This window comes from Pipistrellus hanaki, assembly GCF_964339955.1.
Source record: "Pipistrellus hanaki genome assembly, chromosome: 15".
Taxonomy (NCBI): Eukaryota; Metazoa; Chordata; class Mammalia; order Chiroptera; family Vespertilionidae; genus Pipistrellus; species Pipistrellus hanaki.
Genome location: NC_140517.1, coordinates 8,273,540 through 8,289,337, shown reverse-complemented (window position 1 = coordinate 8,289,337; position 15,798 = coordinate 8,273,540).

Here is a 15,798-nt window from a genome sequence, read left to right as displayed (position 1 = left end):
CATGGGCATGTACATACCCAGTAGGGAGTGTACAGGAGGCAGCTGATCGATGTTTTTCTCCCATCAATGTTTCTAACTCTCTATTCCCTCTCCCTTCCTCTCTATAAAAAATCAATAAAATATTTAAAAAATAAAAAGTTCTATGATTAATCTAACTTTAAAAGTTTATAATATATTCAGAATATTTCTTTTAATCACTGGTTATGAATCTCATGTACAGAAACTATGCAAGAGAAATATTTGTCTGATTGGAATATTTTCCACCAAATTCTAGCTCAGGGGTCTTCAAACTATGGCCCACGGGCCACATGCGGCCCGCAGAGGAGTCTGATCCAGCCCACCAGGTTTTTTGGGCAGTGAGCACAGCCGAGGTGTTACAGTAGGAATTGGTAGTTCATATAGTCCGGCCCTCCAGCTCTCTGAGGGACCGTGATCTGGCCCCCACTTTAAAAAGTTTGAGGACCCCTGTAAGATGTTTAGCAAAAAGTATAGATAGTAGATTGATAAGTGTTGGTAAAAAAATTATCAAGTTGATGAAGGACTAATAGAATTTTAGCCACAGGCTGTGATGATGAAGAAGAATGAGTTATGAAAACAAATTAAGTTTTATCTTTAAATTTAAAAAATAACACACTTCATCAGTTTTATCAACTGGGTACTTCAGTGTTCATGAAATGCTCATTTGGCTGCTTAGTGATGGCCCGTTCACATGTTTGCTTATCCATATCAATAACATGGCCTCAAATTTGATGAATCTTGATTAAAATTGTATGTCTGCATCATTTCCAAATTAGGCATTAAGTAAATCTATTCATTTAGACTTAAAATGAGGGATCAACCAAAGGACTTGTATACATGCATGTAAACATAACCAATGGATACAAGATATTGGGGAGGAGGGGCAGGTGAGGGCAGGTACTGGGGGGTAGGGGAGGCTGGGGTAGAACAATGGGGGGGAAAAGGAGACATATGTACTACTATTTGTAATATGTTAAACAATAAAAAAAGAAACAAGCAATAGACATCTTATTGCCTCACTAACAAATACATTTAGAAAGATACCTGTTCCAGTCTCATATGTAGCTTCCTTAGCCTATGCCTATTATCAACTGGAGGTAATTAAGACTTTTCAATAAAAACACCCTATAATTCAGAGGCTTTGAAAAAAATACATTATTTTTGGTATTTTTCCAAACCACTGAAAATACGTGAGAACTATCTAGCACTTCAGCTCTGTGGGATACCAGTGTCTGACCTGAATCTTCCAGCAAAGAGTGGGAGGAATCGTAATGAATTTGACTTAGTCAATGAGTTTGCCCCTAGCATGTCTTTAGCCAATTTATGGAGGTACATTCCACACATCCCTTCCTCCCTACAGACATCACCAGTCTCCATGCTCTTGTTTTCAAATTGGTCCACAGGCAGGATGCTACATCATTGAGTCCCCAAGCCTGACGCTAAGTCACACTTTCTCATAAGGGTGTTGAAATAGCGTAGCTTGCTTTCTGTCCTTCCTTATAAATTCTCTAAATGAAATTAAGTCATTTTTTAGTTCTAGTCAATTTTTTTTTAGTTCGACTTAAGTTAGATTTTCATCTTCATTTTTCACTTGAAGGAACATATTTTCTATTTGAATTCATATGGACCAAATTCTACCAAGTAACTGAGCTTTCTAAGCAAGTTTTGAAGAAACTTTGCCAAGTGTGTCATAGACTAAACACTGACCTTTAAAAGATATTTGACTTCTTAATCCATGGAACCTGTGAATATTACCTGAGATGGCAAGTGAGTGAATATTACCTTATATGGAAATTATTGAACAAGAACCTTGAGTTGAAGCTTATCCTGGATTAACAAGGAGGCACCTGTGTGCAATCACATGTATCCTTACAAGAGAAAAAGAGACCTCTCTCAGACTTCTGTCTTCCATAATTGTGTGATAATAAATTAATTAGAAAGAGTTACAGTGGAGTACCCCAATTTTAGTAAGTGTAATGAATACTCAAATTGAATTTTCTGGGTTCATCCGCTCTCTCTGTCATTTGTGAGCTGTGTGACAAAGTAAAGAACTTCTCTTTGCTTCAGTTATCCATGTGTGAAGTTAGATTATTAATACTTATATTTCCTGCAATTGTTATAAGGATTAAATAAAAATCTATCCTGGAACGACATTTATAACAGTATTTGATTTTTAAAAAAGTAAGTATTCTATAAGCTGGATAGATAACAGGATATAAATGCAAATGAATCTTTTTAATAAGGAATAGGAGCCAAAAACTATTTCAGGATTCCTGAAATGGCAGCTTAATGGTTCTCCACTATTTTTAATATTTTTACATTATTAAAGTATTGAATTTTCACAGAGAGAAAGGGAAGATTAGAAACATCAATGAGAAGGAAACATTGATCCGCTCTTCCTGCAAGCTACCCTCCCCTGGGGATGTGCCTGCAAACAAGGTACTACATGCCCTTGACCAGAATCAAAGCTGGTACCCTTCAGTCCTCAGGCCAACACTCTATCCACTGAGCCAAACCGGTTAGGGCACTTCTCCACTACTAAGCAATGAAATCTCCTTATTAAAGGGAATTCCATTGCTCAAAAATTGACTATTTTTGTTTTAAAATTATTACGTTTAGTGTGCAACAGAAAATAGTTCTAAAAATTCTCAGTTTTCTAGTATATGAAATATGACGACATCCTTCTATAAATTGTGAAGCATTACTAAACTTTTGAGCATATACCAATGTTTTCACAAAGCCAGATGCATACAAACAGACACTCAGGAAAATCAATAGGAGAAAATCATTTTCATAATATTTTTTCATATACAGAGGAAACTTTTAATTTTAGTTTTTGAAAAGTTTACAGTAACACAGGAAATTAATTTTAGCTAGAACAAGCAAAATAAAAGATTGGGCATATGTGTATGAGCTTGTGTGTTCTTTTAGTCTTGCCATTTGACCTTACCTCCTAATTGTTTTAATGTGTTGTTTTTTTTTCAAGGACTTAGCAATTACATGTAAATTTCCATTTTAAAAGTGGTCTTCCAAAAGTGAGTTTAGTGACAGTATGAAAATGAAGAGTTTTAATAAGCTGTGGCAACATAATAAACTGTCATAGAGAACTAATTATCACTTAAGGAACTTACAATAGCTGTCATCTTTTCATACTGAGAATAAAAGAACTAAATGTGAATAGTCATTCATCATGCAAATGAATGGGGTAATTTTTTAGATTCATATTTTGTGGAACTGAAAGCCACTCAAGATGTCTTTATTAAAATCAAGAACAAAGCTGTTTATTTTTTTAATTGAATTTATTGGGGTGATATTTGTTAATAACATCATATAGGTTTCAGGTGTACAATTCTATAATACATCTGTATATTGTATTGTGTGTTCATCACCGCAAGTCGAGTCTCAATCCCCCCTTTCCCTCTTCTACCTTCCCCTACCCCTCTTTCTCTCTTGTAATCACCATACTGTTGTCTGTGTCTGTGAGAGTTTTAGTTTTTGCTTAACCCCTTCACTTTTTTCACTCAATCCCCAAACCCCCGTCTCTCTAACAGCTGTCTGTCTGTTTTCAGTGTGTGTGTGTGTGTCCATTTATATTTTTGTTTTTTGCTTATTTGGTTCATTATATTCCACATATAAGTGAACTCATTTCTATTTATTTTTTAAAAATTCTTTGCAAAGTTTTTTTTTCCCTTTTAACACATCTTCTAGGTCACTCTGACTTCCTTAGAAACATGATTCCTACTACTTTTTGAAAATGCATTCCTTATAACACCAGTCACTTCTGTTCACCGGTTAATATATCATTGAACAATGTCAGATAATATATAAATGTATAATGGGATTATGCAATTACTGGTATAAGACATAGTCAGAGAACCCATAATTTAAATCTTGTGCCAAAGATTGTAAAAGATGATTTGTGAATACCTATACTTCACCAGAATAGTTAGAAGAAAAAATCTTTACTCATCTCACGTTCTCAAATTAAACATACAACCTTTCAGACATTAGAGATTTTTATCTGTGAAAATTCTCCACAAGTTGGTTAGTCCAGATCCTGGGCCCTAGCCCCACTCTGGTTGTATTATTTTCCTCAAGAATCCTATAAGTTAGTATTCTGCTTTTAAATAAAACATGAAAGGACCATAAGACCATTAGCTCCCTCACTACTATAATGAAAAAAATCCAGAAAATTAAGCATCTCTAATGTGCAAAGAATACTGAGATAATGATTTCCAGAGAGATGACATGCTGGATCTGATTGTTGACAGGTAGAAAAAGTTTGTGAAATCAAGGACTTTACTTAATAACATCAAGAAAATAGGACAAATAAAGTTTTTGTTGCTGATAAAACTGGAAGAATGTATTGGAATCTGAAGGACTACATCTACAAGCAACATTAATGTTCTCAACGTAGTTCTTCTCCCCATGTTCTAGAATAGTGAAGGCCTGAATTTAAAAATAGGAAGAATTAATGCATTCATAAGTGAATATTAAAGTTACATAGTTGTCACTGAACATAATAAATTACTGAGGACAGTTTTTTAATTACTTCCAACATGTATTATGCCAACATTAATTCTGTCATTTTGATAACTATAAATTAATTACAGAATAATATTACATAATTGCATTAGAAGAAGTTGGTGAAAGCTATATGGGAACTTTGTAGTATTTTCTCATTTTTTCTCTAAGGTAAAAAATAAATATGTATTGAACCAAGCCACTATGAAATATACATTTGAGACAAACACTATGTCATATAACACATATAACTAAACATTTAAAAAATAATGATTTGTTGGGTATACTAGAAATCTATGTTGATATTCAAATTATAGTGCATATGTGCACATGTATACACATGTGAACACACACGTGTGTATTTCCTTTTCAAGATGAGAGATTTGGAGGGTAAATAATTTTTGTTGTTTTTTTACTTATGGATTGTATTCATAAAGTGGTGTGCCATAGTATGCAGCATATATCAGGATTCCTGAGAGGCTCTCTGGTGGCTCCTAACTGGAGTGAGTTTGACATTTTGCATTGTTACAGTTGTCATGATAGACACAAGAAATACTCTGTGTGGGATCACCAGGGGTCATGGCATTCATAATCTTCAGAAGAGGCAGGAAGAAAGAAATCTCACGTTTGGAAAATTGTCAAAGAAAGGCAGCATTGACAATGATGCCTAGGGGAATAGAAGAGCTGTGGAGAATTCTAAAGACATCTTGAAAACTGCAATTTAGAAAAAACACTAGCAAGTGCATATATTTTTATTTTATAAGGAAGTCTCTACATGTATCGGATAGTACTTTGATGTTAACAAATGAAAAACATTAAAATTTTACATAAAAGTGATGATGAAGAATTATGGGAAATTTTGGATCTACTTAGCTATGAAGGCCAATCTAGACTGAACTGCAAGGGGCATAATGTTCCTTTTCCCCCCCATGGAACTATTTAATGGGGTGAAATAAGATAAAAGTAAAGATCTCAATTCTAAATGATATTCCAAAGAATGTATTTTGGAGACAAAGAATGAGTTTTCTTGTTTCTACTCAGGTTTTGCTCCACAGCTGTCCAGGTTAGATCCTAATATAAACAATGTGATTCTGTTCCTTTCCCTTGGCACCCTGCTGCCAAGGAGAATAAGTCTAACTTGCTACCTGGAGCCATCTGGCTTTCTAGGCGTGACCTAACTTGTCTCCACGGCTCTCTCCTCAGCATCCTCCTTCTCCATCTCCATTGGGAGGTACAGCCATGCTTAACCTCCTTGTCCGTTTTTTTTTTTTAAATTGTTATATTATGAATATGTTGTTCTGGGGAAGAGTGGCTCTCAGCTAGGGATGATTATGCCCTCATTCCTAAGGGACATTTAGCGATGCCTCAGGCATTTTTGATTGCCATTACAAGAGGGTTGCTATTGGCATTTAGTGGACAAAGACCAGAGGTGCTGCTAGGCATACTATCGTGCACAGTAGGGCTTCCTTCCTCCCTCACGCCAACAAATACTCATTCTTACAAGTGTCAGTGGTGTTGACATTAAGAATCTCTGATAAGTAATGAATACATCCTCTTTCTATACCTTATGCACACAGAGTGGCCAGATTATTATGATCTCTGAACGCATAATAATCTGGCCACTCAGTGTATATCCTATATAATGAAAGGCTAATATGCAAATTGTCCCCTCGACTAGGAGTTTGACCAGCAGGCAGGATGGCCAACCACCCATGTCCCCTCCCCTGGTCAGGCTGGCCGGACCCACCCCACCCATGCAAGTATTCATGCATCAGACCTCTAGTGTATATATATATATATATATATATATATATATATATATATATATATATATACACATATATATACACTAGAGGTCTGATGCACATATATACATACACACACATCCTCTTTCTATACCTGATGCACACTGAGTGGCCAGATTATTATGCCTTCAGAGATCATAATAAACTGGCCATTCAGTGTATATTTTTTATTCTTTCAGGATCAGCTTTAATGTTACCACCCCCATGAAGTCTCCCTGGATTTAATTTATCCCATGTATTGCTTCAAATTATATGTGTGTTGTATTGAAACATGTAAGCTAACTCCGATTAGACCAAATCATTTACACACAAGACTCAGGCCTTATTTCAGTTCTCAATGCACTGTCAGCTACATGAATGGCCTTAAAAATTGATAGGCTATTGATTCAATAAATAATACCTGGGGCTGGTAGCACTTTACCTATAGTGTGTACTCATGTTTTTTTTCTGTTTGTTTGTTTGTGGTTTTTTTTGTGTGTGTGTGTGTGTGTGTTTCCCCTGTCATTGACTGATGACTTCCCTCATCTCTAAAATGGGCAGATAAAAGCACCTGTGTGGTGGTTGAATTGAGTTATTACATGAAAGTTATTACATGTAAATTGAACAATACCAGTCACTGAGCAAACCCTGAATACATCTTCATTTTATTATTTTAAAATATTGACTATTCTTCACTTTTATGTCTTGTATTAAGCATTTTTGTACAGTAAACCTAATTCTAAAATACATAACCACAAAATCAAATCTCCATCTGTGACTCAGAGCTTCAGTCACTACTAAAATCGTTGCACTCAATATTTATCTAACCATTCCCCCTTTACCCCAAAAAACATATCCTTAATGTCAGCTTCAAGTATCCTATTTAGATATATGCTAAATCTGTTTTTACTTTAAAAAATCCCAAAGGACTTGTATGCATGCATATTAGCATAACCAGTGGACACAGACAGACCCTGGGGCGGTGGGGGCTTGCCCAGGGTGGGAATGGCTGGGAGGCTGGGAGTTCATGAGAGGCAAGGAGACATATGTTAAACTTTAGACAATAAAAAAATTCAACACAAGTGCCCTATATTCAAATCTTAAATCTCAGGATGTCAATATGCATAAATAATATCATTTTAGTCAAACTGCAGGTATTTCATCCGTATGCATTTATGTTATTGGGCATTGTGTTTGAGGCCCTTGAACAGATTGGGTTTATCTATCATTGCATAAATGTAAGTAGAAACTCACATTCATTTTTCTCTCTGGATTTTTTTGGTAATTACTGCAAGACATCTAATTTGAATCTTCTCCCATCTCAGTCCAGGTAAAACCATTCAAATGATCTGTTTAGCTGCAAGCAGGGAGCTGCTGCAGGCTGTGTGGGAACAAGGTCATGCACATCGTTCTGCCCATAAACGTTTAAGGCCACATGGGTAGGTGTGATTATAATAATGGGCTGTAGCTGGTTAGGTAAATACCCAAGATCTGACATTAGTTTATTGAACTAATGGCTTGTGACTTGAAGATAGGGATGCCGCTAATGAGTTCATTTCTTGCAAATCATTTTAACATCTCAAAAGTCCCCAACCTTATCAGAATTGTGAATTACTTGAGTCTAAAAATATTAGGCAGAAATGTAATAACCGCTCTCTAGAGATGACTGCCTCTTCCTGCTTCCGTTATGAGAAAGGAAAATAAAACAGGTGAATCAAGTGAATAAAAGAGATAATCAAATTCAATGTGTCAGTAAACTCTCAAATCCATTCTCATGTTATTATAATTGCATTATCCAGACTCCGGGTGTGAGTAACTGAGCAGAAATTCTCCTGCCACTAATCCTCTTATCTACACAAGAAAATAAAACAATGAGAAACAAAGTGAAAAATAACCAGAAAAATTAGTCAGACTTTTCTCTAAGGTAGTAGCAGACAGGATATGGGTAGAAGAATCTGATGGTAAGAATTATAATGAAATTCTCTTTTTTATCTAATCTATCTCTCCCTTCTTTGCCCCCTTTCTTACAAATATACTCATAAGAATACTTTTCTTTGCTAACCACTCAGTGTAAGTGCAAGATATATAAATGAAAAGATAAGAAATAATTTATGGCCTGTGAATGAGGAAGTCACCATTCAATTCCTAGTCAAGGGCACATGTCCAGATTGTAGGGTTGATCCCCAGGAGGGGGCTTGCAGGAGTATACTGATCAATGATTCTCTCTCATCATTGAAGTTTCTACCTCGCTCCATCCCTTTTCCTCTCTGAAATAAATAAAAATATATTAAAATGTATCTTTTCAAAAAAATAATTTGTTTTCAGACATTCAGATGAATGTGAGTAATGGATATCTATGGATTTTGTCTTCCAATATTCCTTCTTATAATAATCACAGCCTGATTTTGCTTTGAGGGGGAAAAAACACTTATATTTATTATAATTTATATAGTCCATTCTTTGATGAGTGCTTCTTTGGGTGATGGGCATGTGAATCTGATCTAAAGAATTGTGATAAAATGATATATGCATATCTTTTGGGATATGTAATCTGATTTTCTTCTTGTTCTTTATTTCCAAATTCAGAAAATTGACAAATCATTTAGGCATTGAAGAATATTAAAAACCTCTCCATTTTTTCTGCTTTTCTCACTCTCTTTCATAATTTGCAACATCTTTTCTAGATGCTTACAGGAGCCAGAATTCAGTACTTGTTCCATAATATAATGTTTTATTCTCCTTTCATCTATATACCTGATTAAATTGTGAGGATTTAGTGAATAAATTATAAATATGGCAAAAACAGTAATGCTAAGTCCTATAAAACACTGTTAAAGTATTCAGTTAAAGGGTCACACATTTTTTTTCATAAAGAAATTCACTGTTTTAATGGATATTCAGTATACATTGCATACACATACACAAACAAAAGGATAATATATCTTATCTATTTATCATCTATCTATCTATGTCCAATTGTTTCTATTTTTCAGGCAAAGTCTAATACAGATTTTATATTAACTGGGGAGCAGTGTAAAAATATACCTAAAAATATAGAAGGAGCTTTAGAACTGGGTAAAGTGTGCATATATAAGCAATTTGAATCTATAAGCTTTTATATACATGTGTATATGTATATAAAAGCTTATATATGCAAATTGTTCCCATGTAATTTGGATCACTCACTATGACATTCCCTGACCACCATGGGGCGACGCAGAACGAAGGAAGGCTCCAATTGGCCCTGATCGCCAGCCAGGCCTAGGGGCCCTATCCATGCACGAATTTCATGCACTGGGCTTCTAGTTGAGTTTATAAAAGAGAATATCACCTTGAGGACACTCAGATATTATATACTGTAGAGAAACGCAGTCACAGGGACACTCCCAGGACTAATAGTTAAACTCAGCAACCAGGAATTTAAAGAGAGTGTAGAAGATATGGCAGGCCTTCCATGCACATCAGTTGATCAAGGTTAGTTACTTAAAGGCCACACTTGAGGAAACATGTTCTGGGATTCAGAATAAAGATCTCACAGCAAGCCCAGCATACATGGTGAGAAGCATGGTGGCACTGACAAGTGATGGATCCAGGCTCTTATCTGTTAGGACCATGCCCCTTTCAACACGGTGGAAGGACATTGCATTGCATAAGAAAAGGGACCTGGGGACGAGTGTCAGGAACCACTGATCAGCCTCTGTGTGGCTTCATAGCAATAAAAATAGTGGAGTGAGATAGACAGGCTTCTTTTGACAAGATAAGGACTAATCACGCCTAACTCCTTTGTTGAAAACAAACACAAGAAAAAAAGCACATTCGTTTTATAAAATGCTCTGTCAAATTAAAACACGACAATTTTGCTTTTATTTTGCAGTGTTGTATTTTAAATTCCTGAATTGTTCCTGGTAGCTATTATTTTACTATTACAAGCCAAATGCTGATTACAAGGATGGAGAAGTACATAGTTCAGTATCTTCAGTGGAGACACATTTATTTGTTAAATGTGTTTCATGTTCCGGTTTACTTATGGTATAATTCACCGAACTCTCTTTTATAGCTGAAAGACTCCAGTAGTAAGGATGCTCTCAGCCAGTTCCAGTTCCTAAATTCCGAAATCCACCACAAATATAAAGCAACACACTGCGAAGAGGAAAATAGACTTTGATAATTCACATTTAAACAAGCCCGCAAAAACATAATACATCTCTGTTTAAAATGCAAACTAACATTAGAATGATAATATATTGATACAATAGTGGAATATATGCATTTAAGGAATGATTTATAAATCAATTTGGATTTCAAGAGGCCAATCAATACATATATATTAGAAATATGTTTGCATGGCTGTATATTTCTGGTAGTCTAAAAGGAATTCCTTTTCTTTTCCCAGTATGGTTGGATTTAAATAATTCTGATTGTTTGCCTAACAAAAGTTTCATTTGTTGATAAAAATATTTTCTAGAAATGGACTTACTCATTTCCAAATATGAGTGTATAGAAATTTCCATACCTGTTTGTAGAATTAGGCCAGGTCCAGAATTATTGACCTGGTTATATTGTAAAAACACTTTCTATTCTACAAGGTGAAAAAATTATTTTTAAAATTTTAATTTATCAAGATCAGTCTGTTTTATCCATGTGTCATCATACAAAGGATGTAGTTCTAGCTGCATGTTTGCTAAAAGTACACTAAACTTTATATAATCAGTAGAAATGTGTACTTTCAAGCTGAGTATCAAAAGGAAAAAAAGAGAAATATTAGGTCACTAGATGGTGCCATAATGTTATTTTTTACATTATTGTCAGAGATTCAGGAAAAATATTACAGTCATTTCCAAGAGACATCATTTCTGGTACCATCCCAGGCCAAAAGCAAACTTCATATTTACTTTGAAAATGGGCATGTAAGAAAGGAAATACTATTAACCAGAACTAAAAAGATATCATTGAATTAAATTAAAGTACAGCAGTAAGCACCTTGGATAGATTTTCATAATACAGAAAACTGCTTAATGTGAAGAAATAATATTTTGTGCTGAATTTTGAGTTTGAGAGTAGTGATTTTGTTCCTGAAATTACTCGTAATCACTCATTATATACTGAATGCCTATATAGAAAATAGTATTTTCCTACCACACTCAAAAAAAAGGCATAATTCTTCTTACTTTTCACATAAGCCAATGTATGATTTTATGTGGGGTGCAGCTACAATGTTTGGACAGGTTCAAGCCTTGGACTAATGAGAGGGCACCATCCTCTCATGGCCACGTGTAAGTCCCAACTTGGAGGGCAGAGCCCTCTGAGCACAATGATAGCCAACAGCTGTAGTTGTCAGCTAGAACCTATGGTCCAAACACATGGCCCCATGTGCCTAAGTGATGTAGGCTACAAGCAAACAAAGCTTGATCAGGCGCATGTAATTGAGTAGGATCAAAACTCATGAGAATGATGTAAACATCTTGACCACGCCCTTACTTTGCCTGGTGACATCTGTTGTAAAATAAATACAGGGCTTGTAGTTTGTCTCCCTATCTCCCCATCAGGGAAGCAGTGCCCCACTGAGACCCAGCGTTCATTCTCTTGTCTGTCTTTTCTAAGCCTCAGCTGCCCCCACTCAGAATTTAAGGCTTCTGTTCAGTTAGGGGTTTCTTTGATAAGGAATTCTGCATCCTGCCTCTTTTGTTTGTTATTATCAAGCAAAGATGACAATGGTAGCATTTACTGATAGGACATTCTCCATATGGCTGATGTTAGAAAGTCACTTTGGCTGAAGTGGCAGTTTTCTCAAACAAAAATATTTTACTGTACCTTAAACCAATGGTGGGCAAACTCATTAGTCAACAGACCCAATATCAAAGGTACAACGATTGAAACTTCTTTTCAGAGTCAATTTTTTTAAACTTCAACTATATTGGTAAGCACGTTGTTATTAACTTAATTAGGGTACTCCTAACTTTGTGAAAGAGCCACACTCAAGGAGCCAAAGAGCCACATGTGGCTCTCAAGCTGCCCTAAACAAATGGAGAGTTCCATTCCTGTTTCTCAAATATCCCAACCTGCTACTGGTTCTAGGTAAAAACACTGTGCATGGAAAAGCAGCCCATACAGGCCTGCTGTATGGGCTACTTTTGCATTTCCTAACTCCCCCAATGGCCTGGTCCTCAGCACAGAAAAAAGGAGTTTCTCCCCTCCAATCCCCAATGGCCATTGGCAGGCACACTGTGGAAGGAACAATGTTACTAGTAAGTCCTTTGGAGATTGATGGCGGAGGAGAGGTGCAAGACCTGTCCTAGCAGCTCCAGAGTGCTTCCTCATTTCCCTAATGAGGGCAGTTTCACGGTGCACTGCCAGCCTCCCTTTAGACAGAGTTTGCCATGATCATGCAACATGCAAACTGATTTTGCAACCCAGGCAGAACAAGGAACCTCTCAAAAAGTGCACATGTCAGTGTCAGATGGGAGCAGATTCATCTTTGATAACAAAGTTCGAAGTTCCTCAAACACTGATCTGTGGTGTCTCTGAGCATAAATGTATTCCTTCCAGGAAGAGTTTGTTCTAGGCTACCAAGACCACTGATTCTAACCGCCATGTGAGCTGCAGTTTGACAACCACTGAGTTAACATGTATAGTACTGCTTGATCCTGCATTTTACAGCATGCTTCCCAGGGGATGTCAGTTTGTAACAATCTTTTTCTTCCTTGGTGGCTATTTGTGATATTGGGGACTACTTGAACAAGCCGTATGCAATTAAACACAGACTTTGACATTTCTAACTGTGTCTTAGCTAACATGATATGTATGAATGCTGATGGCCATAATCTCATGTATGAGTTTCATTTCAAAGGTGCAGGAGTCCAACAAAATCAAACATCCTGCATTTTTGTTTAAAATATGTATTCTCAGCCCAAATCATTGGTGAATTGGGGTTGATTTATTGAGCCATGTTTCCCAAGAATGAGTGCTTTGCTTTCTTTCATGCTGTTCAGAGTTTCCCAGATACCAGTGGGACATCACCTAAAGGCATGGTGACCAATTCTTTACATACATTGTCTCCTCTGCACACCATCATTATTATTGGTAAAAGGGCTCTTATCAACTTATTTTTATGGATGAGGGAATGGGGGCTTAGAGGTGGTAGGTACAAGTGGAGCCTCAATCACTTGTACCACAGCAGGCTGTGCAGGTCTTATGATGACAGATGGAAAGAACTATTAACACATTTCTGTGGTGGGAGACAAGAGAAGTACTTTTGATAACATAAAATAGGCAACAACCTGAGGGTTTTCTACTTTATCCAAAAAATGTAATAGGTTTCATCTCAGATCAATTATTAATAGCTGTCCAGAGGGCACCCCATTTGGACTATGATTTTTGTGTGCCTGGCATCTGTTCTGTTGAGTGACTTTCCTCCTCCCACCTCCATATGTTGGCCTCTAGAGCTGTCAATTAAGGTAGTCCAGCCTAACCTGGCCAGTGGTGGCAGGTGGTTCCAATTAGTCCAATCCTATAATCTTCCTAAGAATTTACATCTGCACAAGTGTGACCCACAGATGAAAATCAAGTGGGAAGGGGGTCAATTACCCTGACTATGGTGAGCCAAATGGCCATCAGCTCCTAGCACCAGATGGCTATTATCTCTCTGTTCATCTCTCTGTGGTTCAAACTTCCTGGAAACATTTCCCCCTCACCCCCTTAAATTCCATGAGTACTTTATATCCTTTATGAACCTCAACTCTGCTCATTAAGGTGGTAGTCATTTAATAAAAACTCCCAATATTTGTATGAAGATTCACTTAAATAATATGAATGAGCCGAAAGCAGTTTGGCTCAGTGGATAGAGCATCAGCCTGCAGACTGAAGGGTCCCATGTTCTATTCTGGTCAAGGGCATGTACCTTTGTTGCGGGCACATGCCCAGTAGGGGGCGTGCAAGAGGCAGCTGATCAATGATTCATCTATGTTTCTATCTCCCTTCCTCTCTGTAAAAACTCAATAAAAATATATTTTAAAAAATAATAGTATAAGTGAAACACTAGACACAGTGTCTGATATATTACAATGACTCACATTAGTTGAACCACCAAGATCTGATGAAAACATTTACAGTAGCCTCCTGGTATCCTCAGATTTGCTTTCCATGGGTTTAGTTACCTGTGGTCACCCCAGGGACCAAAAATGTTACATGGAAAATTCCAGGAAGAAACAGTTCATGAGTTTTAAATGGAAGCCCATTCTGAGTAGCATGATGAAATCTCAAGATGTCTCCCTCTTTTCAGGCCTGGAGGTCAATCATCCCTTTGCTGTAGACTCTCCCGGGAAGGTGTAGCTGTCACTTAGTAGCTGTCTTGGTCATCAAGCTCAGCTGTTACAGAATGTCAGTGCATGTGTAAAAGTAGCCCTTCCTTTCTCCAATAATGACCCCAAAGTGCAAGAGTGGTGATGCTGGTGACTCAGATACGCCAAAGAGAAGTTCTAAAGTGCGTCATTTACGTAAGTGAAAGAGCTGTATGCATAGGACCAAACATAGTATATATGTATCAGGTACCATGCTATCCATGGCTTCAGGCATCCACTGCAGGTCTTGGTTGGTAATCTCTAAGGGTACAAGGGAAGACTACTGTATACCCTTTTCAATCATATGTGGGTTTTTGATTTAAGACTGTCCTATTGAGAGAACTATGCTCTACATACCTGTTGGCCCTATTGCATTGTTTCTGTCAGTATATTTTGTTGAGCTCTGACACTCTCCTCCTATAATGTGCACCTGGTTCAATGATATGGAACTTTCCTTGATTTTTCTAATTTGATTTTGCAAACACAAAAAAACCCAGGTTATCAAATCCTAGATAGTGTGAGTGTCCCCATGAGCAAAACAGGAATGGAAATGGGAAGGGGGCAGAGGTATAGGGAAGGATTAGAATATAGTTAAACTTCATTTGGGATTTAAATGGAACCATGTTCTGAGAAGGTGCCATTCCTGTGTATACAAGGCTCTTTGGAGAAGGATTTAAAGTTACAACATACAGATTAACGGCAGACATTCTCTCTCCCTAACTTTGAACATGCTGATCAATGAGGCATAAAGATATAATTGGTTTATAGACACATTTGTTGAAATGTATTTACTAGGCTCTTAAATACCACATTTCTGTTTTCAGCCTAAACCGTAAGCAAATGAATTTCAGAATTAAAAAAGAAAAAACACAGGAGTTTCTCTGAGATATTAGTTATTTATTTGTATGTCAGTGTCAAAAGTTTCCGCCACCCTGCTCTAAGGAATTGCATTTTAAGAAATGCCAAGAAGGAATTAATTAAAATGTAATTTGGCAGTAAAATATCTTCATAGAAAAGCTCCGAGACTTCTCCTATAGACCTCATTGGTAGATTGTTTTAGGCATTAAATCATCTGTGTATGTTTCTGCGTCTAGTGAGAAGTGTAACTGCCTACAGCAAGACGAACAGAGACAGAG